This window comes from Solanum verrucosum, unplaced genomic scaffold, assembly GCF_900185275.1.
Source record: "Solanum verrucosum unplaced genomic scaffold, falcon-dt-bn FXZP01000210.1, whole genome shotgun sequence".
Classification (NCBI taxonomy): Eukaryota; Viridiplantae; Streptophyta; class Magnoliopsida; order Solanales; family Solanaceae; genus Solanum; species Solanum verrucosum.
Window position 1 is genome coordinate 2215070 of NW_026020045.1, and position 27360 is coordinate 2242429.

The following is a 27360-nucleotide window of genomic DNA, read 5'->3' on the forward strand; positions in this document are numbered from 1 at the left end:
TGAACTTCTATCTTAAGTGGATCCACTAGCTAATGTCTCTTGAGACAATAATTTTATGGGGGCACATAGGTAAGGGATAAGGAGATTGCTTCTACGAACCCGGCCTCTAGTAACATGAGAGATTTCATCTTAATATCCTCTCGGTACTAAGCAGAAATCCCACGGAATAGTCATTTCTTCTTGTTCTTATTATCCATGGAAGGAAAGTAATCTTGCCAATCTAAGCTAAGTCATCATACTTGGAAGGTATCTTAGGATAACCAATCCAAGCAGATTTCATCAGGATAGCTCTTAATCTTTGATTCAATTAGGTGAGAAAGCCTTTCCACATAAGAATCCTTATTATCTGAGAAAACCTTTCACATCATACTCTTACGTATATATGAGAAAATCCTTTCAATAACACATCATGATCATCATCATTGACACTTTACTCTCAAATCATCCATAAAACATTTGCATAGATTTCATAGGAAAATGCATAAGTCCATAATTTACCACTTGAGGTTCAAAACCCACTTTCAATCATAAATGCTTAGAAAACAAGGGTTAGTTATGGATTTCATCATAAATTCATGTAAAGCTTGCAATACATGCTCAATTTCATATAACTCTTCTTTAACAATCAAAATCCCACATCATATGGTTCATAACTTGAAAACATGAGGATTTACATGGGTTCATAGGGGAAATCATCATAAAATCATAGTGTTTCATCAATTCATGCCTAATAAATCATAATCCAATCATTTAAATAATTAATGAAAAGAATTCATGACAATTGAAGAAACCCCTAACTCATTTGGGGAATTCTAATCTTTGAAATAGAGGAATTTTGGAACTCTATGAATGGAAGGAATCCATGGATGAAAACTATCATACCTTGAATCCAAATTCTAGCCTTGAATGGAGGAATTGAGACTTGAATGGAAACCCTAGGTTGAATCCTTCTTGTTCTTCAAGTTTCTAGAGAGAGAAATATTTTGGAGAGGAGATTTGATCTTCTTTTGTGATTTTGGAAGAATGGCTTGAATGGACTAATTTGGGGGTCGAAAACACTTATGTAAGGGTTTTAATGAAGGGTAAAATGATGTAGTATAGGAATAAAATAATTAGAAAATGATCCAACTACCCCTGAACTTAACCACCGACCTACCACCTACGGACCCCAATCGATGGACCGTGGTCTGACCCACGGCCCGTCCTGGTGGACCGTCGATGGAGGTCAGAAACTAGATTTTTGGGCATGGAACCATGGGCCCTAACCACGGACCGTGGTCTGACCAATGGTCCATTGGTCAGGTCGTGGTTCCGGCCTGCTTGACTGGATTAAGAAGGGCCCATCCACGAACAACACCTAGGGTCCGTGGTCCCATCCACAGGCCATGGGTGGCCCTCGTGGCTAGCACCTACACTCTCCCAAATTTGCTTAGTTCCCTTTTCCGGATATGGGCTGTCACAATATCTCCTCCTTAGGAGCATTCTTCCTCGAGGAGATTCAAGCTAGTACGAAAAGAGTAGGAGAAGAACGAACAACCCAACCTACAATGCAACTTCATCTAAATGCATGCAACCAAAGAGGGATTATCATGTCCAAGATAACACTACATCAAAACATCATAAGAGGAGAGACACTAAATCTAGCAGCCCATCATGCATGAAATGCACATATACAAGGAGGGAACACCAACTCCAAGCTAAACGTAGTCAATGCATCAGAAGGAAAGTAGGAACTCGACCTAGCAACCCAATATGCATGAAATTTATCATGTTCAAGGAGGAACTACCTTCTCCAAGCTAAAAACATGCTCAACATAGTCTTATGAAGTCTTTATGCAATTCGTTCCCAAAAAGCATAGATAAATCATGTTCATCAATTCATCTCATGAAGTCTATCGGCAACTCATACTTAAGTCAGAACAACATGAGGAAAATCAACCATGTAAACTCATTTTCTTTCAAAACACAAGTTTTTCATGAACATGCATACTATAAGGAAATCTTGGAAACACATAAAACACATGACCCTAAAACAAAGAACAAGCCAAGAGGAATACATTACCTCAAGCTAGAGTAGGAGTAGAAGGAAAAAGATGAGGATATTGGGACATCATATCGGCCTCGGCTTCCGAAGTAGCATCCTCAACTAAATAATTGCTTCACAATACCTTTACAGAAGCAACTTCCTTGTTTCTCAATTGCTTAACTTACCGGTCCAAAATTTCAACTGGAACTTTTTCATAGGAATTGATTCTCCTTAACTCCCAAACCTTATATGGAAACTATGGATGTCGGATCGCCAACACATTTCTTCAACATACAGACATGGAAAATAGGTAGCACAAAAGATAAGGAAGCACCGAGATCAAGTAATGTAAGAACATCTTGGTGGAAGACTTTTAACATACTAGTAACCAAATCCGGGGAAGCCTCTTGCTCACTATAAGTCTGGAGTACATCGAATAGGTTTTTCTTAGGAGCATTCGAACCTGAACCAATAGGAGAAGCTTGCTTTCCCTCTCTTCCTTTAGCCATAAGAATTGAGCAATCTCTCATTTTATAACCACTCTTACCACAATTGAAGCAACCATCTGTGACGGCTAGGCACTTACCCTAGTGCTACGTTCCACATCTAGTACAAGTAGACATAGGCAATGAAGTTCCACTATCATTCCCTCCTTGAGATTTAGGATTAGACACCCTATCTTTGTTGGAATTAGGAGGAGCATTTGAGGAACCATCACTGGAAAACCTTTGTCAAAATCTAGGACGAACATGTCCCTCGGACATTGCATGTGAGAAATTACCATCACCGGTCTTAACGTTTTTCACCTCTATTGATATTTACTTATGTTTCTCCTTTTTAATCTGTTGAGCATGAACCATGAGACGAGAGATGTCCATGTTAATAATGAGCATGGTGGTACGACACTCTTTGACCACCATTTCGAACACACCCAAAATGAACTTACTTATCCTTGCCCATGAATCCGCAACCATTATTGTAGTAAATTTAGACAATTGAGTGAACTTCAAAGCATATTATCTTACACTCATACTCCATTGGCGAAGGTTGACAAAATCAATCACATTTGCTTCCCTTATCTCAAGGGGAAGGAACCTATCAAGAAAAACAGCCTTAAACTTCTCCAAATAAAGAGGACCCGCATCTTCCGGTCTCCCATCTTTCCATTGGATGAACCAAGTTCTAACAACACATTTTAGTTGATAAGCGGCCAACTCCACCTTTACCACCGGCGTCACTCCCATGATCATCCAGACCATATAAACCTCATTAATGAACGCTTGAGGATCTTCCTCAACCCTCCATGAAAATTCGAAGGATTCATCCTAGTGAAGTCCCTCATTCTAGATGTCGGCGTACTCAAATTTGGATTTACGAGAATCACAACCTCTGTATCGGCTTGGGCGGTCATGGCTTGAGCCAGCACTTGAAAAGCAGCCCTAAACTCTACATTAGTCACTTGCTCGGCAAAACAATCGACTGAAACTTGAGGAGATTGGGGAGGGCTTCTTGTTCTGCATTCTCTCTCACATTACTTCTAGCATAAGCTCTTCGAGTAGCCATGTCTTGTAGAGCATCGGATAAGGATTAGGAGAGAGACTTTTTAGTGTTAAACTCTATCCCAGGACTTTAGAGTAATGAAAGCAGTGGAGTTTCCTAAACATCTTGTAGCCTCTCCTTCTTAAATGTGGCGCGCTCCACACTTATGAACAAGACTCTACTCGACGTGACCTATGAGACATCCTAGGAGCATTCTAAACCTTGTGCTATGATACCAAGTTTTTCATGACTCAAGGGTACCCCCTAGATGTATCATGGTGTATAGAACCCTGAAGGACCCCATACAAGCCACATAGCCTTCATCACATAAGAAATAGAACAACAGAAGTAAAACAACATTTTCAAGTCCAATAGTTTTATAAAAGAAAAGCGGAAGTCTGAAACAGTTGTCTCAAATTTAGCCATCTTGTACAATATAATGAAATACGGCCTATCCCATACATCATATCCAAAAGTGAAATACAAGAAAGAAAGTAAAACAACGAACATCCATCCTTTGAACAAATATGAGATACTTCTTGAAGTATCCTTAGTTCATTATTAATGTGGGGGATTAGCCTTAACATACATTTGGGACCTGAAAAGGCCGGTCGCCACTCGTCCTAGTAACTTCCGTCGTTATTGGTCAGCAACGACGACTTTAAAAATCCAATCACTAAATGGTTTTGGGATAGGAAAGAAATTTGGTCGCCTCAGTCATTTTAGAGACCACAATTCTGGTCTCAAATACTTTTAAGATATCTTTAAAAAAACTCATTTCGGGTCATTAACACTCTTTAGGGACGATCATCAATTGGTCTTAAAATACCATTAGCGATGAGCAATGACCTGGTCCTAGAAACAGGTTAGAGACGAGTAACTACCTAGTCCTAGAATAGATTAGAGAGGATTAGCGAACTGGTCCTTGAATAGATTTAGCGACGTTCAATGACCTTGTCCTAAAATAGATTTAGTGACGATCAAGCAATTCTGGTCCTAGCTTAATCATTATAGACGAGCGACATTTCTCGTCTTTGATTGACCTTTAGGGACGAGCAATAATTTTGGTCTCAAATTGACCACCAATGGTCCTAGAGCAATTGATACCACTAGGATAAAAATCATCCACAAATATTAATTTGCTACTAAAAATTTTTATACATAAAGATGATATAAATATATAAAGAAGAGATAAGAAGATAGAGATCAAGAGTGTACGATTAATTTCAATAAAGTGGCTAACATCTCATGATTTTAGTTATAATATTTTCTTAATAAAAAACATATCTAATATCCGAGCTATACTATACTTAGTATCATGTTTTGCAAAACATAAATTTGTGCTAAACTAATACGGAGCTCGCGCATCAACAAAAGCTTGGCAAAAAGTTAAAAGTTTCAATCTTCAATTCATCTAGTGTTGTCCAGAAACATCAACAAAAGTTACAAAAAAATAAGAAAAATCAATTAGAAAAACTTTGAGATGCATTAACCAAGATCAAAAATCTATTTGAAGAACTACATCTAAATGGAATTTGGAAGATAATAGAAACTAATGAACTGATTAACTCTTTTTATTTTTTTACTAATAGTATCTACTGTTTTAGTAAATTATCCCTCCTACATTTTTCTCTCTGTATGTATTCTATATGTTATTCTACAACAATCATTTCTTAGAGAGTTAACTACACGCTCCGCCCTATGGAGCTTCCATGCGAGACTCCATCATGACAGGAAAGGGAAATAGAGAAGCAACAAACTCCTAGTCTGAAACAAGAGGCAAACTAATGGAAATAATGACACAGAAAGCAGCAACAATCAGCTGAATTACAATGGTACCATGCTGAAAATTTCTATGTCTCCAAACTACTCAAAGGAAAAATGGAAAATACCTACCCAAATGAAGAACTTGTCGAAAACGATCAGCTAAGGATCAATCATATAAGCAAGCCTAGTATCTTACTAACAAAGATGAAAAGTTAAAAACCCCTACAGTTAGTGATGGAGCTGAACAGTGAGAATACAATAATTTGAAAGATATTTCCAACCGTAAAAAGCACATAGATCTCACTGCATCCATTTCTACAATCTCCAACAAACAAGTATATTTTTACTTACTCGGTCAACAGAAAATATTAGGTATTCAGTCGTAACAGGCGATGTCATAGGTGGAACATGTGATTGTTGAGAAGCAAAGAAGTCTTGTATTTTCCTTATTTTTTTCATCTTATCTTCTAAGGTAGATATGCGATTGTTCAAGGACTTGTTCTCTTCGTTCAAGTATTTGTTGTCCTCTTGAGTTGAACGTAGCGCGGATAATAATTCATCCTTTGATGACGTTCCACCTTTCAAGTCTCGCGCCTTTACTGAACTCCCAAATCCAAATACATGGCTACAATTTTGAGGTCCACAACATTTTTCAACAATTTTTATGCTAGGTATAGATGGATCTACTCGAACCATTTCATCGAGTTGATCCTACAAATATATAAAAGAACATTTTCTATAACACATAACAATTTAAAGTAATTAACTATTCAATTTACCAAACCTAAATGTTTTTCAATTGCTGCAGGTTCAACAAGCTTGTTATCTTTCTTACCAGTCTCAAAGAAAATAGTCGCCAAATGTAGTGGATTTCCATCTTTTTCGCCCTTTACATCAACGTCAAACATGTCAAATAATACATACCTTGTAAGTATTTATTTTAGGAAAATAGTTTTATGATAATACCTTATGATGTTGTTGTCATTCATTTGAATCACAGTTTAACGAGGAAGAAACTTTAAACAAACAATCATAATAAAACAACAATTGATACAACTCTAATTTTAGAAGGCACTCATGCCACAATTCAAGTGATGCAGCTCTAATGTTTCTCTCCTGATCTAGGCCTGTGGTGTTGGCTTTTAACTGTAGACTCGCTAAAGAGCAAAAAAACTTTACAAGTATGCTTCATTCAGAATCTCAAAGAACAACTAGATAAGTTGTAATAAAAAATCTCCAGTTTAATTTATCTATACTAGTTGCAACATTATTGTAACACCCCGTATCCGAAACAGACCAAAAATGCAGATTTTGAGATGTTGCAGGTGCAACCCACGGTTGCCATCCTAGGACCGTAGGTCGAACCACGGCCAATGCTGGTAGTCCGTCATTCACCACTACAACCCCTCCCCAACCCACCTCAGAAAATGAGCTAAGTCTCGACCCACGGACAAACCCACGGTCCGTAGATCTGACCATGATCTGTGGTCTGTGTCCGTGGATCAATACTCCTTTACCCAGCCTCTGACATGAATTACGATCCACCAGAATGGACCATCGTTCGATCCACGGTCCGTAGGTCTGACCGTAGATGAGGGTCAACAGTTAGTTAAGGGAGAATTATTGAGTGGGTCAACTTCAGATGGTCATAACTCTTAGCACAAAATGAAGTATGTGTCCCATGACCTATGATATGATAGATAATTGAATCCTCATTCCAACACTACCAAGTTTGCTAAAATCCGACCTCTAAGTAAAAAGTTATGATTGTTTTAGTGAGGCCCTGTCAGGCAGAGTTGATCGACGACCCCAATCTACGGACCGTCGATTGGCCTACGGCCCGTAGGTCCGATCCGTCAGTCACTTCGACACCAATTAAGTCTGGGGTCTTTTGGTCTTTTTTTCCTATTTCGTTGGACCCTTAAGATACGTCGTTTAGACCCTAAATCATGAGGTTTTTGTCTGTTTAAGCAAAGAAACATAACTAGAACTTACCTAAGTCAAATCATTAATGAAAACTTAGAAAAATTTGAGCGTAAGAGGAGAAGAGAAGTCAAGAACCCTAGTTCAAGAACACAACAAGGTTCCATCAGTTCCAGCCCCAAAATCTCAAGATTTCTCCATGGAATTCGTCACCAAGTATATGAGATTTCACTAGTGGGTTCCTTTCACCCATTTGGCTCCTAGAATTCAGTCTAATTCTTTATTCCATGATTACGAACAGACCTAGGGTTTCTAGAATTTCAACATATCATCATGAATTAGTTATTTAAATTTTCCAAATCAGATTATCATGTTATTTCTCAGCTTATTGCATGAATTTCACAACCCTAGCTATGTATTTCTTTAGTTCTTGAATTACACATGCTAGGTCAGATATTTCAGTATTCAGTTGTGCATGCCTCCGTTTATGAATGCATCATTATCAGATTAATTGTTGCATTCTCAGTTTTGCATGTTCAGTTTTGAGCTATCCAGTATTACAAAAATTCAATCGTAATGTGTTAATCACTTAATCTATTCGGAGTCGCATAATACCGAGTTGCACTAGGATTCAGCGTACCCATATAGTCCTAAAACAACGAGCCACGTAGGTGTAAGTCCCCTCTGTAGGCAACATCAGTTTAGTGATCACGCCAGCTATGCCTTTATACCTTTGGCAGGGTATATTGGGTCCTCTCAATGGGGCATATACATCGCACTCCAAATTTAGCTCATGTGGTTTTATTGTCGGTTATTGGTAGCTCCCACAGTTCAGTCAGACTCTATCGCATTGACCAGATTTACAGTTCATTCAGTATTCAGTCATCATGTTATAAATTGGTAATTACATTCAGTTAGTTCAGTATTCAGTATCAATATCATGTCCAGATTATTTCATTGCTTTATTACTTTGTTCAGTTATATGTTATTTCAGCTTTACTCTATCCTGCATGCTCAGTGCCTTTCAAGTACTAACACATACGTGCGCTATATCTTCTCGTGATGTAGGTTCAGGTTCTCAGCATCCAGATCACACTTAGATTAGCTCCCGATCTCCAGTTCAACAGAATCAGTGGTGAGTCCTCATTCTCCGAGGACAATAGTCATGAGTTTCTTTTCTGTACTTTTAGTCCTTTAGTTTCAGATTTTCTAGACTTAGTTGGGCATGTCCCAGCACTTCCTTTCAGTTTCGAGGCTTATTTCAGACATAGTTAGATTCATCTTTGTATTGAGTTAATATCTTCTTTGTATTAAACTCATCAGTTTTCATTTATCTCAGTTATAGTATATGGGTATTCCCCATCTTTTCAATTTTATTTATGATTTAGCTTCCGTATCAGTTTATTATCTTTAGTATGCTCATGATCATGCCAGCAGGGTTAGCTTGGGATCACTTGTGGTCCTACGTCCCGTGTCTATGTTATGGGGGTAGTCTCGGGGCGTGACAAACTTGGTATCAGAGCATTAGATATAGGAGTCCTAGGATGTCTGAAAACCCGCACTAAGTAGAGTCTTTTTCATGGGTCTGAAGTGCACCACATCTATTGAGAGGGAGGCTATGAAGTGTTTTAGGAATAACTTCACTTTCTTTGTTATTCTTATCGTGCGTTGGTATGATCTCCTTTCTAATCTGTCGTTATGCGCTTAAGATCATGTCTCTCCGTAGAGCTAGCGCCAGGAATGCTAACACAATTCCTCTAGTCCCAGACCATGAAGTTAAGAATGAAGAGTTTCAGAATGAGATCCAACTATTGTCTCAGAGTATGACCAACAACAATAAGCAGCAGGTTCCAGTTCCTACTAATAGAAATGGTGGATCAGTGGTAGCTAGAGTTCGGGATTTTTTTTAAGGATGAATCTGCCTGAGTTTTAGGGTCACAAGTTGGTGAAGACCCACAAAACTTCATTGATGAGAATAAGAAAATCTTTGGAGTGATGCAAGTGACTGATAATGGAAGGGTTAAGTTGGCATCCTACCAGCTTAAGGATGTGGCTAACATATAGTTCACTAAGTGGAAATATTCAAGGGCTACTTTATCTTTTATGACTCCCTTTATAGCAGTAAGCTTAGATGTCTGTCCAAAAACTTTCTCAGAACCCTTCTTAGTCTCTACTCCAGTCGGTGACCCAGTTATAGCTAGATGGGTATACATAAATTGCCCTATCACAGTCTCTCAGAAAATCACCTCAGCAAATCTTGTAGAGTTAGAAATGGTAGACTTCGATATCATTCTAGGCATGGATTGGTTACATTCCTGTTATGCCTCATAGCGCCTATGGGTCAATTCATTTCTTACCTTAAGGCCAGAAAGATGATCTCTAAGGGTTATCTCTATCATCTAGTTTGGGTTAAGGATTCAAGCTCCGAAACCCCAACTCTTAAGTCAGTTCATGTGGTTAATGAGTTTTCAGAAGTGTTTCTAGAAGATCTTCCCAGAGTTCCTCCCGAAAGGGAAATTGACTTTGGAATTGATCTCCTTCCAAATACCCAGCCTATCTTTATTCCTCCTTCTAGAATGGCTACAGTTGAACTTAAGGAATTGAAATAGCAGTTGAAAGACCTTATAGATAAGGGCTTCATCAGACCTAGTATTTCGCCATGGGGTGCACCAGTGTTGTTCGTAAAGAAGAAAGATGGTTCTCTCAGAATGTGCATTAACTATAGGCAGTTGAACAATGTCACAATCAATAATTAGTATCCCATCCCCAGGATTGATGAATTGTTCGACCAATTTCAGGGTGCTAGTCATTTCTCAAAGATAGACCTCAAATTAGGTTATCATCAGCTTAGAGTCAGAGATAGTGACATTCTGAAGACAGCCTTCAGAACACGGTACAATCATTATGAATTTGTAGTTATGTCATTTGGACTAACTTATGCTCCTGCAACTTTCATTGATTTGATGAACAGAGTGTTCAAGCAGTACTTGGACTTGTTCGTTACCATCTTTATTGATGATATCCTCATTTACTCTAGGAATGAGGAAGAACATACAAGTCATTTAAGAGGTATTCTGCAAACTCTCAAAGATCGCTAGTTATTTGCAAAATTTAACAAGTGCAAGTTTTGGTTACATTCAGTTGCTTTCCTTGGGCATATTGTCTCTAGTCAAGGAATTCGAGTAGATTCCCAGAAGATAGAAGCAGTGAAACAATGGCCCAAACCTGCCTCTGCTACAGATATCAGAAGTTTCTTGGGTTTAGCGGGCTATTACAGACGGTTCGTGGAAGGATTTTTATCCATAGCCTCACCATTGACTAGGTTGACTCAGAAAAAGGTTAAGTTCCAGTGGTCAGATGATTGTGAGAAAAGCTTCGCAGAATTGAAAACTAGGTTGACTACAGCTCATGTCTTGACTCTATCAGAGGGTTCAGATGGTTATGTGATCTATATTAATGCATCCAAGGTCGGCCTAAGTTGTCTGTTGATGCAGCGAGGTAAGGTTATTGCTTATGCTTCTAGACAACTTAAGGTACATGAGAAGAATTATTCGACTCATGACCTTGAGTTTGCAGCAGTGGTGTTTGCACTCAAGATTTGGAGGCACTACTTGTATGGTATTCATGTAGATGTGTTCACAGACCTTAAGAGCCTCCAGTATGTATTCACCCAGAAAGAGTTGAATCTTCGCCAGAGAAGGTGGCTTGAGTTCCTCATAGATTATGATATGAGCGTGCATTACCATCCAGGTAAGGAGAATGTAGTAGCAGATGCTCTTAGCAGATTATCCATGGGTAGTGTAGCACATGTTGAGGAAGAAAGAAGAGAGCTACCAAAGGATGTTCACAGACTTGCTCGCCTAGGAGTTCGTCTTATGAGCATAATAAATGGTGGTGTAATGGTTCAAAATAGGGTTTAATCTTCTTTGGTTGTAGGGGTTAAGGAAAAGCAAGATAGTGATCCAATCTTGCTTGATCTTAAGGGTGCAATCCACAATCAGAGAATGGAGGTTTTTTCCCAAGGGGGAGATGGTGTACTTCACTATCAGAGTAGATTGTGTGTTCCTAATGTGGGTGAATTGAGACAGCATATTCTCGCAACAGCCCACAATTCTAGATATTCTATTCATCCAGGCGCCACTAAGATGTACTGCTATCTGTGGGAAGTCTATTGGTGGAATGGTATTAAAGGAGATATAGTAGATTTTGTGGCTAAGTGCCCCAATTGCCAGCAACTCAAGGTAGAACATCAGAAACCAGGAGGTATGACTCAAGAGATTGACATTCCTACTTGGAAGTGGGAAGTGATCAACATGGACTTCATAATAGGTTTACCTCGTACTCGCAGACAGCATGACTCCATTTGGGTGATTATTGATGGGCTTACTAAGTCTTCTCACTTTTTGGCAGTCAAGACTACAGATTCGGCAGAGGATTATTCCAAGCTTTACATTAATCAGATTGTGAAGTTACATAGGGTTCCTTTGTCTATCATCTCAGATAGAGGTATTCAGTTTACCTCTCATTTCTAGAAGTCATTTCAGAAGGGTCTTGGTACTCAAGTTAACCTTAGCACAACATTTCATCCAAAGACGGAGGGTCAAGCAGAGCGTACCATTCAGACCTTAAAGGACATTTGAGAGCTTGTGTGATTGACTTCAAGGATAATTGGGAAGATCACCTTCCTCTCATTGAGTTCGCCTACAACAATAGTTACCATTCCAGCATTCAGATGGCCCCTTATGAGGCATTGTATGGGCTTAGATATAGATCTCCAGTTGGTTGGTTTGAACTAGGTGAAGCAGCCTTGATAGGACCATATTCAGTCCTTGATGCTATGGAGAAAGTGCAACTCATTGGAGATAGACTTAAAACTGCTCAGAGTCACCAAAAGTCTTATGCAGATGTGAGAAGAAGGGAACTAGAGTTCCAAGTTGATGATTGGGTTTTCCTGAAAGTGTCACCTATGAAGGGGGTGATGAGATTTGGCAAAAAAGGAAAGCTCAGTCCCAGATATGTAGGCCCTTACCAGATCTTGAAAAGGATTGATAAAGTGGCTTATGAGTTAGAGTTGCAAGCAGACTTAGCAGCAGTGCATCCAGTCTTTCACATTTCTCCTTTGAAGAAGTGTGTGGGTGATCCAGCATCCACAATGCCATTAAAGAGTGTGACCGTGAGAGATAGTCTCTTGTATGAGGATGTACCAGTTGAGATTATCGATCGTCATGTTAGAAGGTTGAGAAATAAAGAAGTCGGTTCAGTCAAGGTTTTGTGGAGGAGTCAGTATATAGAGGGAGCTACTTGGGAAGCAGAAGCAGTCATAAAGTCCAAGTATCCTCACCTCTTTCCTTTCGATTCCATTCCAGCTTGAGGTAATAGTTCCTCTTCAGTTATTTCAGTCATTCATGCGTAAATTCAGTCTTAGAATCTTGTTCCTTCAGTTTGTACTTGCATTTTCAGCATATTTGCATGTCCTTGGAACTTAGTTCAGTCAGAAATTCAGTTCTTAGTGTTTAGTGGTAGGGATTGCAGCCCTCTACCTCCATTTCAGCTAGTTTAGTCTTCATTCGAGGATGAATGGTCCCAAGGGGGAGATAATGTAACACCCCGCATCCGAAATAGACCAAAAATGCAGATTTTGAGAAGTTGCAGGTGCAACCCATGGTTGCCATCCACAGACAGTAGGTTAGACCACGTCCCGTGCTGGTGGTCCGTGGTTTACCACTGCAATCCCTCACCAACCCAGCTCAAAATATCAGCTAAGTCTCGACCCACGGTCCGTAGGTCAGACTACGGTCCGCGGTCTGTATCCATAGATCAAGACTCCTTTACCCAGCGTCTGACACGAACTATGATCGACCAGCACGGACCGTCGTTTGATCTACGGTCCGTAGGTCTGATTGTAGATGAGGGTCATCATTCAGTTATGGGAGAATTATTGAGTGGGTTAACTTCAGATGGTCATACTATTAGCACAAAATGAATTATGTGTCCCATGACCTATGATATGATAGATAATTTAATCCTCTTTCCAATGCCACAAAGTTTGCTAAAATAAGACCTCCGAGTAAAAAGTTATGCTTGTTTTAGTAAAGCCCTGTCAGGTAGAATTGATCGACGACCCCAATATACGGACCATCGATTGACCTACGGCTCGTAGGTCCAATACGTCGGTCACTCCGACAGCAATTAAGTCAGGAGTCTTTTGGTCTTTTCCTATTTTGTTGGACCCCTAAAATACGTCGTTTGGACCATAAATCATGAGGTTTTATTCAGTTTAAGCAAATAAACATAACTAGAACTTACCTAAGTCAACTCATTAATCAAAACTTAGAAAAATTATAGTGAAGAGGAGAAGAGAAGTCAAGAACTCTAGTTAAACAACACAACAAGGTTCCATCAGTTCCAGCCCCAAAATCTCAAGATTTCTCCATGGAATTCGTCACCAAGTATATGAGATTTCACTAGTGGGTTCCTTTCACCCATTAGGTTCCTAGAATTCAGTCCAATTCTTGATTCCATGATAACGAACAGACCTAGGGTTTCTAGAATTTCAACATATCATCATGAATTAGTTATTTAAATGTTCCAAATCAGATTATCATGTTATTTCTCAGTTTATTGCATGAATTGCACAACCCTAGTTATGTATTTATTTAGTTCTTGAATTACACATGCTAGGTCAGATATTTCAGTATTCAATTATACCTATCTCAGTTTATGAATGCATCATCATCAGATTAATTATTGCATTCCAAGTTTTACATGTTCAGTTTTGACACATCCAGTATTACAAAAATTCAGTCATAATGTGTTAATCACTTAATCTATTGGGAATCACATAATACCGAGTTGGACTAGGGTTCAGCGTACCCATATAGTCCCAGAACTACGAGCCACATAGGTGTAAGTCCTCTCTGTGGGCAACATTAGTTTAGTGATAACGACAGTCATGCCTCTATACCTTTGGCCGTGTATATTGGGTCCTCTTGATGGGGCGTATACATCGGACTCCACATTTAGCTCATGTGATTTTACTGTTGGATATTAGTATCTCCCACAAATTAGTCAGACTCTATTGCATTGACCACATTTACAGTTCATTCAATATTAAGTCAGCATGTTGTAAATTGGTCATTTCATTTAGTTAGCTCAGTATTCAGTATCTATATCATGCCCATATTATTTCATTGCTCTATTGTTTTGTTCAGTTATATGTTATTTCAGCTTTACTCTATCTCGCATGCTCAGTACCTTTCAAGTACTGACGCATACGTGCGCTACATCTTCTCGTGATGTTGGTTCAGGTTCTCAGCATCCAGATCACGCTTCGATCGGTTCCCGATCTTCAGTTCAGCAGAATCAGTGGCGAGTCCTCATTCTCCGAGGACAATAGTCATGAGTTTCTTTTCAGTATTTTTAGTCCTTCAGTTTCAGATTTTCTAGACTTAGCTGGGCATGTCCCAGCACTTCTAGTCAGTTTAGAGGCTTATTTCAGACATAGTTAGATTGAACTTAGTATTGAGTTAAGTTCTTCTTTGTGTTAAACTCATTAGTTTTCATTTATCTCAGTTATAGTATATGGGTATTCTCCATCTTTTCATTTTTATTTATGATTTAGCTTCCGCATCAGTTTATTATCTTTAGTATGCTCATGATCATGCCAGCAGGGTTAGCTTGGGATCACTTGTGGTCCTAGGTCCCATGTCCGCGTCTCGGATGTAGTCTCGGGGCGTGGCAATTATGTAATCTTTAACCATATCTATACAAAAACAATTTTAGCCTGAATCTGTACAAAATGGACAATTAATACTAATTCAAAACACTATATTTAAAATATCTTACTTGTTTCAATTTCCTTGATATAATGTTTAACCAGATCACCAGATTGATCATAAATCAACCTCTTAGTTGTCATATGTCCTTTTTCATCCAATGATTTAAGCTTATCCCTCGTCCCCGTCCCTTCCCTATAGCACCAGGCGCGACAAATGTATATATGATAGTACTCTTCATAGATGAATCAGACCTATTTTCAGTCCTAATTGGTTTCATCTTGATCATGTAAAAAGAGCCAAAAGTATAAAGTAATTAGAAAAAAAGTGTGACGATATAGTAATCAGGAAATTGTGTCATCATAACATGTAACAATGACTATATTATTTCATAAAAACACATTGCACCTCATTAGTTCATTTTTGTTTATTTTATGAAGGACTTCCTAACTCTACAGTATCATCATCCATTTGTTCCACAATATTAAAGGAATCACAAGGTTGGCTCTTCCTCACTACTTGCCAACCTTTGTTGGAATTATCATTAGCATAAAATACTTGAGGTTCTTGGTCCGCTAAAATAAACGGTTCATTTGTTTTAAAAAATCTACCAGTATTAACACTCACAAAATCATACTCATCTTTTATAACCCCTCTTATTTCACAATACACATAAAACCAATTACATCGAAATAAAATCACTCTTCTATCCATGACAAATTGCAACTCAATAACATCTGTTAAAACTCCATAGTAATCAAGGCTATCACTATTTTATCACTTTCATCCCCTACAACAACACCACAATTTTGAGTCCTTAACTTTTTATCATAATCTTCTACATGAAATATATATCCATTAGCAATGTAACCATTAGAATGCGTCGAGTATTGGGTAGGACCGGATAAAAGTGAGAGCAGATCTTCCATGATACGACTATCATCTCCTTTATGCAATTGTGCAATCTATAATCAAGATTATGTTGAATACTTTGGAATTACTATTAAACTATCAAATTTGATATTTATGTATTACTCACCCTTTCATTAAACCATTCAATAAATTGATGGTTCCATTCTGCATCAGACAAGTGTCGAGCAATCTCATGAGTTTGTGCAAACTCCCTACAACATTTAAGTGAACTATAAATCTCATATAGAAAAAAAAAATTATCCTAAAGAAAGTAATGATAATGCGATGATATGAAAGAAATATCCATACTCAAAATATGGTAAGACTTCATCACAATTCCTTAGTATGTATATATGTGCTTGTTCTCGCTCATCTTCTTCAAGTTCAAATGGAGTTTTAGCTCCCAGAGTTTTTCCAGGTTGACAAAAAATAGATAGACCTCTAATAGATTGTTTTGAACCACCATGCCGATTGAATTTCGTGTCAATTCTATGTAGATACGTTGAACATAAGGTCATGCATTCATATGCAATGTAGTCGTCTACAATACCACCTTTAGGACATGCCCTATTACCAATGAGAGATTTCAAAAAATATAACCATCGTTCCACAGGGTACATCCATTGTTAATTAATCATTCCAGAAATCTTAGCTTTAGTAGCTAAATGAATTGGTCAGTGAACCATGACATCAAAAATGAAGGCGGGAAGACATTTTCTAACTTGCAAAGTGTTATGGGAATTTGCGCTTCAATGTGTTCCAAGTTATGTATGTTCAACTCCTTTGATCCAAGCACACTAAAAATTAAAGATGACTCAATAAGAGGTTCACAGAATTCTTTTGACAACATACCAGGAAGTGCAAGTGGGAGTAGATGTTGTAGAAGAACATAACAATCATGACTTTTGAACCCAGATATCTTGTGATCTTTAAAAATCACACATTGAGAAATGTTAGATGAAAATCCATCGGGAACCTTTAGATTCTTTAAGAAAAGTCATAATTTGTGCTTATCTTTGGAGAGAATGTGTAACAAGCAGTTGGAACTTCAATTTTCCCCTTTTTGAATGGGAAGGAATTCCTGCCTAATGTTTATTTCTTGCAAGTCTAGGCAATATGCCCCATACCTCGCAATTATAGCTTGGGAGTAAAATGCATAGCATGTCATTTAATGGATCTATAACACATATATGTTGCCGTTGTCATGTTCTTAATCTTGGCCCATTTGTAAGCTTGTTCTCATAACCCCGTAACCATTTTCGTATGACATGTAACCATCTCATGGAACCTCATATATTCTTCCAAATAAGCTTGAAAACTTAACTAGAATTTTTAAAGATAACCTAACCTTGAAGATATTCATAACCATTTTAAGGTGATTTACTTAGTTCCTATACTTGGTTCCTAGATATTTTATAAAAAGAAGTATTTCAAAAATCAAGTGTTCTAATAGTTTAAACATTTAAGTTATAATTGAGAGTTTTGAAGATCGTGAGTAACTTTAAAGATTTTTAATAATAACTTTAGTGGGGAAAGAGGGTTGGTTACAAATAATAAGGGTCTCCCATAAGATTTTAAGCCACATCACCCAAAGAAGAATAAGAATTCATACATGCGAACATACAATCAAGGAAACTGATAAAATGACATGTAGATGTCAAAAACTCTATTTATCCAAACGAGTGGAATATCAAAATAATACAATCATGAAAATAATTTAGTTGAGATCCCAATGCCTTTCACAAAAGTACTTTCTAACAAGAGAAGAGTAAAATATCACATTCAGCATTTTTGAAAATTCCCAGGAGTGGTGCTAAAATGAAAGACGGAGCTTAGCTTTAACATACCTTTCCAATGAACGCTCAATGCCCATAGTTTCTTCACGAAAGTTGTTCCTTACATCCTAAGCTTCGCAAACAATATATATACACATCTGGTACGCACCTATCAACTATTCATAATTGGTCTTAAATTGGCAGATTTTCCGTATAGCCCCAACCTGACGAAAAGTCCATAGAACTTCATAAAAACAATCATAAAATAGTCCCGAGATGATTACCTTAGCAAACCAAGTGTAACCATTGAAGAAACACCAATAATATCAATCTATATCTTCAAAAACTAGCTTCAAACACAACTAATGAAAAGAAAAACCATTGCCACGTGTAGAGATCACGTTTCTAGGAACGGGGGCAACCTTTATGGTAGAAATTGTCAAAAATTAACCTTTATTTTGCAAGAACTCCGATAAAAACCCTCTCTTTAGCTTTCTTTCTGGTTAGGGAGAGTGAAGAAATGTTTTTAGAGCATAAAACGTCGAGTAAGCCGACATGCCATATTTTTTACCCGACCCGGATCGTGACCTGGATTTTTCCCCGACAGTTTGCAGTAAAACCCTCATAACTTTTTACTCCGGTGTCGGTTGGATACGGTGTTTTGTGAGTTGATAACTACACTCGTAGGCCTTCAATTTGATAGTTAATGGGCTTTCTAACTCTTTATAGATTGAGAGAAAACATCCAAGATATTTGACCAAAAATTAAGAAAATATTATTAGAAAAACTTCGATAACTTTTGTCGACCTTAGTTTCGCTATCTTGACTTCAAAACTTAAAATACGATCCTTGTGCTATTATAATACCTTGTAACACACGATTCTTAGCATGTTAGACACTCATAGGATTATCTCCAAGGGATGGGATAATTTAAACCTTTCAAATAGGCAAAGTTCTACCTGAGTCATTTCTTTAATCCTGAACTTTTTTTGAGGGGTCCCTTTGAGCTAAATCTTTAGTTTAGTTTCTTGATATTGCCACCCATTTGCAATCTTAATCTCCAATGTACGATACAAAGTCATATACACCTCATATAACCATGTCATACTATGCCACATATATTATGCAAAAGTAGAGTAAAAAGTATGGGATCTTACGAAAATGCACTAGCACAAGAAGTTGGAACAATACTATTACCATAATCAAGATAAACTACATATAATCTTGTGCTACAATCGTACCGATGACATTTTCAATTCCCATCTTATATTGTGAACCAAAAACTTTATACTCATAAGAACCGATGATTTAATCCTCTGTGTATAAGCTAAAACTCTATACACTAAATAATCTACTATATCAGTAAATAGACACCGTAAACAAATATATGATGTATTAAAAATTAATAAATAATTATTCTATAATAAATACTATATCTAAACACGTGGTTAATAATATATATCCCAACATTAACCACTTAAAATTTATAATAGATCATTTCCAACAAAAGCTAGTTGGATGGAAGACTAAATTCCGAAACCTAACTACCGAAAGAACAACTCTAGCAAAGGCTAGTATTAATAACATTCCAACACATTATGCAATACATAAAACTCCCAGTAGGAATCACCAAAAAATTGACCAAATATAAAGGAATTTCAAACAAGATTTGAGAGATTTTAATAGACCCAACTCCACCTAGGCCTCTCTTTTAATAAATAAGTACAAAGGGTTGGGAAACCATCCCCTAGAAGGATGCTTTTCCCTTATATCTATAAAGCATTTGGCTTAAACGAAATGACAACTATCATCAAAACAATTAATCCTAAAATGCCATACTCTCACACCATGGAATACATAGCCCTAACCAAACCCAAGCCCCATGCCACGAACAACCTAGTATTGAGTATGTTAGTTGGAAACCCCCAATAACAGACGACTCTTCCTTTGAAAAAAACTAGTGTATATGAATAGGTGGGGTAATTAGAAATAATATAGGGGATTGGGTAATAGGATTCATGTGCAATATGTACCATTGAAACCACCATTACGACAGAACTATATGCCTTATAAAATGCTTATCAACTACGGAGGTATTATACATTTTCTTACTAACGATAATCCTTCTTTTTCAAATGTTTTGACTGACTGCAGGTATCTGCTACACAAGTTGGGGAACCCCTAATACACCATAAATTCAGTGAAGAGAACAAGGTGGCAGATGCTTTGGAGAAAGAAGGGTCTAAGTTAAAAGGGACCAACTCCTATGTTTCTTGGACAATTACTCATTTGTTTGTATTAACGGAATTAAAAGCGGACAAGAAAGGAACCTATTTTGTGTAGCACAAAAAGCCATCATCATCATTAGATAGAAATAACTATTATATTAAGCCCCTTCCCCTTAAAAATATTACATGTGTCAGGCCCTGAGCCTACACCCTAGACGTGGCTGGCACTCGAGAACCATTGATGGCACAAGCGAAGCGTTGGCCTGGCTCAACTCTCAGCGGAAGACTTACTCAAGTGAAATAGAATCACTCAAACAACTAAACTCATAAATAAAGTAGTTAACTCAAAATAATCAAATGAACATAAGTGTTCAACTCACAGTCTTTAAGCCTACTGTCTATCTATGAAAGAAAGACTCCGCAAATACTATTGTCTATCTATGAAGCCTCTAACACTATGAGGAATGTCGGGACAAGACCCCCAATCATCCTAACAAAACTGAAATAATGGAAATAAATAAGGGACCCTCTGAAAGCAAGGAGGCTCATCAAACAACACTGGGACTGCAAGTGGTATCAATGAAGTTGATGACCCTGATCTCTTGTATCTGCATCATGAAACGATGCAGGCCATATGGTGTTAGCACAGTGAATGTACGAGCATGTAAGGGGAAACTAATCATAACATAAATTCTTGAACTTGGAAAGATGGAAACATACACACCTCAATTCGACTTACTCAACCGCAACTCATGGATACTCAACTCAATGCAGTATAAAAACAACAATAAAGATGCAATTTCTATAAAGCATTTAAAATAGTAGATAACAACTCAATGAATTTAAAAATATAATAATAACTCAGTTTGTACATAAAGATACAAAATAACTCAATTGGGAGATTCTCTAACCGACAACCATCACTATGAGCTATGTGATGATATAGCATCTCGCCCACACTTCCAAAACTTTCCTATACCTTCCCAGAGTATAAGACATTCTCAACTAATTGGATCCACTAAACAATGCTTAAAATAAAAAAGGAATCATCAAAAAAGTATGACCCTTTCTACCCACATTGGCTACATGGTTTTCAAGGACTTTGAGTTGTATGAACTTTTCCCCATATCGGTGCTTAATACTACTTCATAAATATAACTCAGATCACATATTTAAAAATATTTCATCATCATCAATCTTTGAGATTATTACTCAAAAGGTTCTCTCAAAAGAGATCATACTCAAAAACTCCTCATGAACTCATTTGGAAATCGATGTTTCTCCTTATTTTAAATGTAAAACATTTATTCTGGGGAATAGTTAGTTTCCATATATTCATTTTGAAAAAATAAAACTCAACTCTCCTCATCCTCAAACTCAACTACCCATGTCTTAAAACAAGTTTTAAAACATTGCGAAAGAAATTTGAAAATGACTTGAAAGAACTCTCAAAACTTTACTCTTAACTCTACCTTGAATTTGAATTATGAATTCAAGGGTTATGTTTCATGTTATGAATGATCTTTCGGTGTTTAGATGTATTTTAGAGTAGTTAGAATCAAAATGGAGTAAAGGTACACTTTAAAAGAATTTAGACGGAGCAAACGACGGAAAAAAAAGTGGGGGCAGGCGACCCTAGTGCACTCCAGGCGCGAGGCCCTAGCCCTTAAGCTTCAGAGACCCAAATGTGACATACTATTGGGACACTGCCCCAGCCTCCTTGGCACATCTGGGGTGCACCATCCCAGCCCCCTTGGCGCATCTGGGGCGCGCCGTCCCATTCCCTCCCCAGAACATTCCTACGAATTTTCTTTTTCGATTTTCGACCCTAATTCACCTAGAATCGAATGGTTTCTTCCCAACTCAATTAGATTTGAATACCCAACATAAGTACACAAAAATCTACTCAAACTCCTAACATTCATCTAAAGAACTCATCAAACTCATCATTAACGATTTAAGAACGAATCATCAAGAAACTCATTAGGAACTCAAATCATTCAACCTCAAGAATGAAATTATGTATTTAAAATCACATGATTGGTGCGTGGGTGAACGAACCCAAAACTATGAGAGCTTACATACCTCTTTAGGATCAAATCATTGGTGAAAACCCCTCAAAGATTGCAAGAAACCCTTAAGCACTTGAATATTTTCCTTTCTTTCTCTGCTCTTGAACTCCTCTCTAAAACCCTAAGTGTATTTAGGATTTGTGAAAATAGATCCAAATCAGTTTAGACCACTAAAATATTACTAAAAATGTTTAAAGTTGATGGGTAAGTAAAAGACCAAAATACCCCTCATAATTTTGGGTAACTTTCCTTAACTGGACAGGCTAACTTCAAACGGGCAATTCTCCCCCATCCAAACATGAAACTTAGTAAACTCGATGGCATTAAAAAGAGGATTCAAAGACTTCCATTTGATATCTTATGGTCCACCTATCTCATCGTGTACTAAAAATTATGGTCATTTAAAGTTGACCCAAAACTCACAACTTAAGCTTAACTTGAACAAATCTCAAATTAGCTCTTTCCAAATTAGTTCTATCCAAATTTAGCTATTTCTAAGACCGAGGCACTACAACTAGCAGCAAGCTTTACCATTCTAATGTATTGACACATAACTAGTTGTTATAATATAATTACCAAAGAAAATAACTTTGTAATTGACTTGCCTAGTTTTGATATGAAAATTTGATGTAAAGAAACACGATTGAATAAAAATCAATTGCATACCTAATTTCACTTTCACTTTTTTTCTAGTATATATAGGAGTTTGGTATTCAGATATTGGCAGAACCTTGTTTCTTCTGCCTCTAATATTTTTTGGGTAATATTTTGTGTTTTGGGATTTTGGTTTTAGAAAGATTTTGGATCTTACGAAGCCAATACTTGAATCATACTTAAAGTAAGTTGTTCTTTCATTGATGTTTTTAATTTCTTTCATTTTATATCTTTCATGTCGCTTAATGTTGTTTCTTGTGTTTGCCTACAACTTGTTTCATATGTTTAAATTGTTTTTTTGGGACTCATATCAGGGTAAGGTAAAAAACAAAGTCAAGAATTTTAGTTTATAAACTTTGATTTATAAATCAAGATTTACAAATTAAAATTCTTGACTTTGTTTCAAACCTTAGCCTGAGGTGAGTCCCAAAAAGCCATTTAAACATATGACACAAGTTGTAGGCAAACAGAAGGAATAATATTAGGCGATATGAGAGAGATAAAATTAAAGAAATTTAAAACATCAAGAAAAGAAACAACTTACTTTAAGTATGAATTCAAGTATTGGCTTCATAAGATCCAAAATATTTCTAAAACCAAAATCCCAAAACACAAAAGATTGCCCAAAAATATAGAGGAAGATGGTATAAGTGTATGCTTATAGCCCAATATTTTTACTAGAAAAAAGTGAAAGCCAAATTTGGTATGAAAATTAATTTTATTCAAATTGTGTTTCTTTACATCCAATTTCCATATCAAAACAAGGCAAGTCATTACAAAGTTACTCATAATAAAAATGGAGGTAAAATAAGGTATGCAATTATATTGATTTTTATTCAAATTAGAATTCTATACATTAATAAGTTTCCAAGTAAGTCAATTACAAAATTACACATAATAAAAGTGAAACTAAATTCGGTATGCAATTGATTTTTATTCAAATAGGATTTCTTTACATTAATAAATTTCCATATCTAACAAGGTTGGTCAATTACAAAATTACACACGATAAAAGTGAAGGAAAAATATGGTGTGCAATTGATTTTTATTCAAGGTTTTTTGAACAAGTCTTTTACTAATTTATTATTTGACTATGTGAAGTCAAATGATAATGTGCCGTATCCACATACAAAAGTCCTAACTAGTGATGGAGTTGAGAGAACATCAAAGAAATCATTATGACTGTAACTCTACCTAGCAGATCAGAGATCCCAAGAGCCTGGTTCAAAAAGATCAAACAAATTTGGGATTGAAGGTTCGACATTGTCAATAAAATCAATCCATTCTTGTGATGAAGACAATGTTCGTGAACAACGATAAAACATTAATACATTTTAACAAGTTGATAAAACTTAAAGGTTTTTAATGGTTTCTATGTTTGAAAGATTTGACGAAAAAGTGCATCTACGCAATAACACAATAAGAAAGAACCTATGTGAGTGTGAAGTGTAAGCCACTTCAAAACAAATGATTGTAAAATCACATTCTTTATATACTCATGAAACGAGAAAGTGTTCATGGTTGAAACGAACACAACAGTAGGAACCATATATGGTAAAGGATTAATGGTGTTGCATGTGTTTGTCTTGGTATACACCAAAGTCAACAATTCAAAGATATCAAATCTACCTATTGATCAAGTATATTTGCGATATGTTCACTACGGAAAGTTAAATGGGAAACCTTCTTATCTAGATATAATTAATCCTTGCTTGTAAAGTACATACTTTTCCATTTATTTTTTGTTAAAGTCATTCTACAATCATGTGGGGGATTGTTGGTTTTTAAACGTTGTGACTCTTTTGAATAGTTGTGATTTTTCTTAAGATTTGTGACTTTTCTGAAGGGTTGTGACTTTTTCAAAAAATTATCACTTTTCCAAAGGATTGTAACCTTTTTGATAAGGCATAGTAAGCATTTGTTCACACTACCCTTTGTTGTCTATAAATAGAGGGGTATTCTCTCCTTTTTCAACAATGAATCTTTTGAACTTCTTATTATGAACAAACAAATTGTGCTTGTTTACTTTACTTCCATTGAGTGGTTCGTTTGCAACATGATATTAGGTACCAATACACTGATAAGTAAGATCATTATATCATGGGAGGATATATTCCATTAACCTGACATACATGAGGAGAATAATTTTCATAAGGACACATTGTGCATTCATTGGACTCGATTTTCTTCTTTTCGATATTCTTTCTATTTGTTTGCAAATTATATTTTCTTTACTTGTATTAACATTCTGGTTTTGAAAATATACATTAATGTTTGTTGTGTATTACAAAGCTCTGCGAAGTTATTGTTCTAAATACTTTAGAAATATAGATAAATACTAAAAGGTCCAAAATAACCACGTGGGTCCTTACAATCCATATATGTCACGACCCAAAACTGGGTGTGATGACACTTGCCTTATTCCACTAAGATAGATAAGTGTAAATAACCCTCGAAAAGGATGAATGCGAAAGTAAGAAAGAAATTAAGAACTAAACACAATATAATAATGCAGATCTCCTAACATAGAAAAATTATCCCCAAACCAGGTGTTATGTGTTCACGCCACTAAGTAATACAACGGGTTCAAAAGAAATACAAGTTTGATTGTCTACAACATTAGAATAGAAGAAAGATATAATCAAAAGTATAAGATGTATGCCACTATGACTAGTAGCCACCTCACAAACTCTAAATGTGTCACAACCCAAAGATGAACATGATGACACTTGTCTATTCCAACCAACACATGTCAGCCTCAACCCAAAAAAATAAAGAAATGTGAAAATTCAAAGCAAGAACAAGATAAAGTGATAAAAGTTATTCTTTCTATTAAAACCCCAAAATTTGGTTGTCATGCATACAAGCCACTACATTCCATAAAGTGCATAATCTAAGAAATAAATACAACTCTCAATCTTTGTTTCTCTAATAGAATGAAGCTTATGAGAAAAAAGAAAAGAGTGCCCACCGGGATGACAAGAAACTACCTTTTAAGTCCTCCAACGTGCCATAGAAAGTGAGGAATAGAACAGCTACACTAACATGGCTCGGTAACTACACAAGTGTAGAAGCAAGGAGTGAGTACCAACAACACGGTACTCAACAAGCAACCTGGTTCGCCAAAGTAGTTGTTCGGTATTTTTGAGCATTTTTGTTCTGGAAGTTTCGGCGAGCCCGACCTTGCTCGCCAAAGTGGTTCAGCGAGTCTTCCTTCAACTATTTACCTGACATTTTTCTTAACTTCATCTAACATTTTCCACATTGTTTTGCAGGTATGGCTAGACCAAAGGTTGTTGGTAGGACTCAATTGCCCCGAAAGCGGGCACGTGGTATTGCTATAAATGAAGAAGTGGTTGCTTCCCAAGCCCAACTACCAAACTTTCTTTGCAAGCGCGAAAGGGCACGGGCAAAGGACAATGTAACCCTCACCAGTATCAGAGAGTTCCAACAGTGAGGGGAGTTATGACACATACCTCACTCCCTCTGACAATGAGGGTGATTTTGAGGATAGTTCTCCAGCCTCTATATCCGAGCTGGAATATGATCAGTTACTATAGACCAGGAGAGCGAGCTTCGCTCCACAGCTATGCATGATCCGTCTAGGTTCTCGTAGACTCTGATACCTACTCATCCTCCTCCTCCTCCAGCCACAACTCCTACACAGACAGTGGTCCAGACACTACCAAATTAGGGTCCTCCTTCTCGGTCACTCAATAAACTTAAGACTGAAGGTTTGAGGACCATATTAGAGGAGAATCGGTTGTCCACTGATGGTGTGGTGGATAGATATTATGATGTGTGGAGAAATCTAAAGTTACACAAGTTTGAGGTTTTCACAAAACCATGGGGCCCTTACATTTCTACCTAGGTCCGAGAGTTTTATGCGGTATACAGAGAACTTGTTCCAAAAGGGAAAAAGAACGCCAATATGTTCAAACTAGTAGATGAGGTTATGGTTCGAGGCCGAAATGGCAAATGCAGCATCTCAGACATAAATGCAGTTCTTGGGTGCTCTCAGAATTTCATGCATAATTACCCCTATCTGGTCAAGAAGAAAACGCTAGAGAATCTTAAGGGTTGGTTAGCATTCTTCTCTCCGATGTCACTCCGAGGTGGATTTAGGTTGGTGGCCATATTGAGAAGAAGGACCTCATTGTAGTTGTAAATTACTGGTTCAGGTTTATTAGCAGCACTATCATTCCCTATCTTAATAAGTCGATCCTCTGACACCAGAAGGATGCTTGTCTTGGTTCTATTATGGATCGACAGAGGTTGAACTTGGGGCTACTCATCAAGCAAGAGATTGCCATGAGGGCCAAGCAGAGTTATACCTCACTGCCTTTCCATGTCTATATCACAGTGCTTTACCAGCGGGGCCGCGTTCCTAGAGTTGAGAAGACGGGTGTGGAGGTGACCCCCACCTCTTCTACTGATTTTGACTCATATAGGCTAAGTATATATGTGATGAGGCTGATAAGAAGAGGGTTGCATAGGCGGATACATCCCCGATTGTTGATGTTGATATTTTATCGACCAAGAAAATCATGCCCCCTCATTCGACTCGTCCTATAGGTACTTCTAGACCTCCTATTTTTTATATGCCTAAATCTTATGTTGCACCGCTTCCCTCTAGTTCTGCTACAGTTGTTGCCTCTGCTTCCTGACCCCCTATCACCTAGACCATGC

At 37.2% G+C, this 27360-nt stretch overlaps 1 protein-coding gene across 2 annotated transcripts in view; it reads right to left on the bottom strand.

Moving 5' to 3' along the window:
- The window catches only part of LOC125821752 (uncharacterized), a 1137236-nt gene that overhangs the window by 724666 nt on the left and 385210 nt on the right, over positions 1-27360 (bottom strand). The window lies entirely within an intron of this gene.